Source organism: Dreissena polymorpha, chromosome 14, assembly GCF_020536995.1.
Source record: "Dreissena polymorpha isolate Duluth1 chromosome 14, UMN_Dpol_1.0, whole genome shotgun sequence".
Lineage (NCBI taxonomy): Eukaryota > Metazoa > Mollusca > Bivalvia > Myida > Dreissenidae > Dreissena > Dreissena polymorpha.
In genome coordinates this window covers 51,456,535-51,462,997 of record NC_068368.1, presented here as the reverse complement: position 1 = coordinate 51,462,997, position 6,463 = coordinate 51,456,535, and positions in this window count along the sequence as shown.

The window sequence follows — 6,463 nt, the reverse complement described above, 5'->3', positions numbered from 1 at the left end:
TTTTAGAAAGAAGTGTCTTATGACTTATGATTATTAGAATCTATAGCCAGGGGTTTTTTTTAGAGAAAGGGGAAGACGCTGGACGCTGGGTGAAAGGGGAAAAAGAGTGCGAAAGAGACATATTAGGGGAAAAAATAAAAACTGTTCATTTCAATGTCTATAACTCATCAAAAGAGGCTTGTCTCTGTCCTTTTTGTTCTTAAGCACATTTAACACGTATTAAAGTCAAAGTCCTTAATAAAGTTGCAGGTGTAGATCTAATAATGGGAACTGTTTTCAACTATATTTCTGTACTGGGGTCGGAGGACGATGTCAATTTTGTGATTTCAATTTCATGATGAATGGGTTGACGATCTTGATTTGCTACAGTATTGGAAGGGAAAGGATCGGCAGCTGCCGATTGTCTACTTTCACTTTCACAATGTTCGATGTTGATTACCTCAGAATGCTGCTGGGTTATAACGGTTTTCGATGATTCTTTCTTAAAAAATGCCTTGATGCGTTCAGTATCTTCCGAGTCCGAATGTTTTATTTTGTTTGTGGAAGAATGCCAATTGTGAGACATTTTTCTCTGTTTTCACGTTTATATCTTGGCTTGCATATAGCCCGGATGAAAATTCGACTGGTTTCCGGTAATTAATTGACGAAACACGCTTCTCGTGCATCCAGTAAAATAGTCACATGATTATTACGATTAGTTGCCCAGTTTACATGACGTAATTTAAGAGCTATATTTAGAATAACTGGGATTCCCAGGTTTTTTGTGTTCGTCTGGAGAGAGAGAGAGCGAGATCGTTGTACTTGGTGCAAATTGGATAATTGTCGAATGCCAAAAGGAAAAATAAACATTTCTTTGAGGGAAAATATTATATTTTGGTGAAAAATGATATTTTTGGTGGGGAAATTGCATTTTGAGGGGAAAAATTCTGGTGGGGGAAGACGCCGAATATCGGCGTCACTTTCTTAGTAAAAAAAACCCCTGCCCTTATTATATAAGAGACCAGGAGCATGCCGCATTTTAAACATTCGGCCCGACTGTTAGACAGTGTACAGACTGGTTTCTTTATTTTTTCAATCAGACGGAAATAAAAAGTATCAAAGTAAGATAATCAAAACACGGTCTACCTTGTTATTTTAGACGACTTTAATGGTAAAAATGGAACATTTAGTTTTTTTAAATCTTCAACAACGGAGCAGAAACCCGAAGCTTTGAGCAGTCCACCTCCCAAAAAAACTAAGAAAGATTATGATAAAAAATATGATCTAAGTAAACGCACCAGAACTTTTCAAGAAACTTTGCTCACAGATTTTCAATGGTTACCAGTTGATGATAATGAAATTGCTACCAGTAGCGGCGCAGAGCCTCAGTCTGATGAGGTCGACATATTGGACTAGTTTAATTTGTTAAGATTACAATGTACTTATGTTCAACACATGTTTTAATAACACTAGCTTTGCAAGATTAAAAGTTTTAGAAAGTCTTTATATTGTTTATAATATACTGCTATAATGAATGTACTATTGAAATACAACAGGCTTTTTCCGCTCCATTTTGGGAATACGCCACACTGGAATTTTGGGAATTTCGCGTCGTGAAAACCCCCATTTTGGGAAATAAATTATTCGCAAAATTGGCTCAATTGGGAAAAATGATCGCATGTAAATAGTGTTTCTTATATTTCAAAGAAGCCGTTAACTGGTAAATAACAACTATTTTGATAACTTATTATTAAAATTTTACAAAGTATTATGGACGTGTGAGATAAGTGCAGGTTTTTTAATCTGAATTTGGGGAAAAGGCCTGGCCTTTTTTGAGGTGAAAAAAATCGTGTGAAGCGCCGGATTTTGAGGAAAATAAGGAAAGTCTTAAATAATTAACATATTTTACAGTTTTTAAAACAAATTCAAGGAAACAGATAATTAAATTATGCAACACTTTCTATTTTCTACACCGGATCAGGTAAACTTATATATTTTAAGTTAAAAAAAAAAAAAAAAATTTTTTTTTTTTTTTTTTTTTGGAATTGGGAATTTTTTTTTCGATTGGGAAAAAAAACAACCAGATTTGCATTGGGAATGGGGCCGAATTTCGGACCCGTGGCATAGGGCGGAAAAAGCCTGTACAACTATAAACAAAACTAGCAAATCATACTCATTTTGGTATATTCCACATTGTTTTACATTAATCAATAAATGCGTTTATAATTTATATAAACATTAACGGACAAGTGTAGTTCAGCAATGGACAAGTTAAATTTCCTAAATGGTTGTCTGTGGACAAGTATAGTTTTTTGAGATTTCGCCACCCCTGTTTAACCTTTAATGGATAACACACAAATAACCAAATATCTATAACACACAGATAAGCGAGGATCTATAAATACATATTTTAGGACACAACTACCTCTGTAAGGCTCCGCCCATTCAGCGCTTTTTCAGCGGTTTGGACAAATGCGCATGCGTAGCGATTAATCGCATACAATCGCTTAAAAAGTGGTTGCGCAATTCAGCGGATGAAAACCGATTAAATCCGTTTAAAACGCGTAATAACCGCTAAAAATCTACTAGGCGCTTAAATCGGTTTAAAACGCTTATTTTTTAGCGATTTTTTACCGATTAATCGCGGAACACAATCGCTAACTCTACTGTATATACCACTGGAAGAAATTATTAATTAAGTTGCGGTAATGACGACAATTATATTGACACAAAACAAAATCATTCAGTGTTTTTTATGGCAATTTCGGGGCCGATATTCGGCCCCATTCCCCTCCAAAAAAAGTATATATTTTCCCCAATTTTTTTTTAAAAAATCGCCTTCAAAAGTAAAAAAACATTTTTTTTTTACAATCAACTGCCTCATGATAGATATATCTGAAATTCATTTAATAAACAACTAACAAGGTATATATCTATAATTAATATCATTGTTTATTATTATAAAGAGTTATATGAAATTAGGTTTTCCCAAATTAGTGGACTTCATGAATTTTTATTTCCAAAATGGCCAAGAAAAGGCCTGATGTATCTATATTGTGTCAATATTTGTTGATAAAAACATTCCAATTTTGCCCATTTTATTGATAAAAAATGCTCACATTTGCCATTTTATTGATTTAAAAAATCCCAATTAGACTTTAATTGGCTTGGAAAACTGATACTTTGCATGACGGCTGAATTGACTGAAACTAGTGTTGAACAAATCATTGATATATATTTAAGAAAAGAACAGAGGCATTCAGCTGTGAATATAACATTCATACATACATGTGTATTCATATAATAAATATCATTACATATAAAAGAATGACTTCTTAATTTTCCCCTTTTCCTAAAAAACAACGCATTTTTCCCCTTTGGACGGTATCGGGTCCGTTCGCCCTCAGGGGTTTTTTTTAGAAAAAGGGGAAGACGCTGGACGCTGGGTGAAAGGGGAAAATAGAGTGCGAAAGAGACATATTTGGGGAAAAAATAAAAACTCATTTAATCAATGTCTATAACTCATCTTCTCTGATTTCAGGGGTTTTTCACCACTGTCTGCGCCTCCGGATAATGAAGGCATTCCCAAAGCAAAAAAAACGGCCCCATTCCCAATCAAATCTAGATGACATTTTTCCCAATTTATAATTTACAATAAAGAAGTTTTCTGTCAGAATCATAAAAAAAACGTTAACAAACACTAATGATATTTAGAGTGACTTCCCTTTATCCATTACGTTATATAGCATGCGCTTAACGACTCAGATGATAGCACGTTTAGTTTGAGGATTCTTCTACCCAAATTTACAGCGAGAAAGTGCGAAATGTTCTGCATGACTTTTCAAAAATTCAAACCGCAAACTACACATTCTAATCCAACTCCATAGTGATTATTGCTATTTTAACGTGATTACGTGACCACCGCAAATGAGCTAGTATTGCGATGGATAATTAAGCAATCAAAATTAACAATTTTCGATTAAAAGCTTAAATAAATGCTAAAAAAAATATGTTTTAGTTATAGTGAAAAATGATATTCTTGGAGGGGAAATTGTATTTTGAGGGGAAAAAATTCTGGTAGGGGAAGACGCCGACTATCGGCGTCACTTTCTTAGTAAAAAAAACCCTGGCCCTAGTTACACGTTTGCCCTGGGTCCGTTCGCCCTGGGTTCGTTCGCCCTATATTATCATTTGCATTTTAATCATTCATAATAAACTATTTGGAACTGGTGAGTATGTAAACTTTAAATTATAATGTACACGTCAATATAAAGTGCATCATTTATTATTTTATATATAAGCTGTATATATTAAATTTATAAATTATTTGTACATTAATATGTGTATAATAGTCATTAAGATTATGAGATTTTGAGTGTAACTTTTTGCGTTGTTTATGGTTCTTTCATTCAGCAATATATAACCACCGTCTGTCGGATTATCTAATTTCTTGTATTCTTGTCGATCCCTGCATAGGCAAATAAATTTAAAATTCATATAAATATCATTAAATCTCAATAAAAACATCATCAATATTCAATTTACTAAACTGATCAACTTCCAATAATTCTCGAGTGTATTGCGCTGTGTGAAGTAGCAACTGGCATTTTTTTATCGTTGTCGATTAATTAAGAGATTAAAGAGATAACGGTCTGTGTTAGGCCAAAAAGAAAAATAGTTGTGTTTCAGGTCACCTCCTGAAAAAAAGTAGGGTCGGTAGGTAGGAAAAACTTATTATTTAAAATTCTTTTTATTTTTCATGTTTTCCATAAATCAGTGTTAAGTGTTGAACACTGTTCTAATATCTAAATAAATCAGTTTGGATTAGTTATATCGCCGATTTACACTTGAAAATACTATAAAGGTCATTGACTACATTTTAATTGATCCTCGCTGTTCGTCAGAAATAAAATGATTGTTTTTGTTTATCTCTAAATTACGTGTTGCTACAAATTAGTTGACAGGAGCAGGCCTAGTTCTGGCTACCATAACTTTAAATGTCGCTTTTTATGATTTTTGACTGGCGCGACTTTATAGTTATGGACCAATCCCATTAGGAAAGTCAACCAGAAATTCCCGAAAAGTTGACAGTTAATAAAGACCGGTCCAAAACAGCTTTTAAATGCAGTTATTGTCCCAAATCAACCACTTGATCGGAGAGATTGACATTTTTCACATTTAACTGATATAATCTTTCACAAAATACTATCTTAAACATTTAAAAAATTTCTATTCTGCTTTTACATATCGAGAAAAACAGCGATGAGACAGACTTACTTGAAATGCGAATCTCCAGAGATTTCACGGTCATATGACGTTATTTCTATTTTTAGTAACATACCATGTGCTCAAGTGTTTTCAAATTCAGAATGACATTTCCCGGTATTTTAGATTATTCTTGCTTGTTTTGTAAACGAATTGTAGTGTAAATACAAACTCAAAGTAAATATTATTTAAAACTACCTGATTCACACTGAAATCAGTCTTATAATACACCAGACGTAAGTTGTTTATCACAAATAATAGATTTCAGAAAACGAAAGTAATGTTTACAATTTCAGCAAATAATGTCAAGGTCGATCCTAGTCCAAATAATTAGACGTAAGCTACCCGGTCGATCCGAAAGTATTCAAATGAAAACTCGTCACGTGACAAAGCGACAATGGCGTCAGAATTGTGAATTTCAGACTGATGAGAGTTATTTTCGTTCATTGTAAGATGCATTTGAAACATTTGAAGCTTTAAAATAATCCCCGATGCAGTATTTTATATGGATGTCACCCTTTATGTACCAGTCCCCATTTGTACCACCCCTTTATGTACCACTATCTGATCCTTTATGTACCATATATATAATAAAAAGTATATAGAGATAAATAGTATATGGTTTAATATGAAGGTGTGTTAATAATGAAATGTATTTTGTGACATATTATTTATGAATTTAGAGTAATATATTGCCATAGATTATATTTTATGCCAGCTTGTGTGTCAGTGACTATCTTAGTATAATTTATTAGCCCCAGTAGTAATAAATGATTCATATTCTTACCTGAAATTAAAGTATATTATAAAAATCCATTTGTCACTATCTTATCCTGACTAAGTCTAACTAAACTGTAAAAAATAAAATTATTTCCTTTTTTAATCATATTTAGAGAATGACCTTAATTTTCAAACTGTGAAAAATAAAAAAAAATCCTTTAATCATGTTTACAAAAAATATAACTGGTGGTATCATCAAAGGATGTCTATTTGTGGTATAAATAAAGTTATTAGGTACCTATGTAATTATAAAATTATCACGTTCATTTTCAAATAAAAAATCAAAGACAGGATAAAGAGAAAGTTTTCACAGATTTCAAGTAATTAAGGTAAGTGTTGTTGCTCAATTGTTAAAGTGTGTATATATGCTGGTGATATTCAATATGTAAAACCATACCAACATTATTTTTTATGTAAAATTAAATAAAAGTATAAAAGT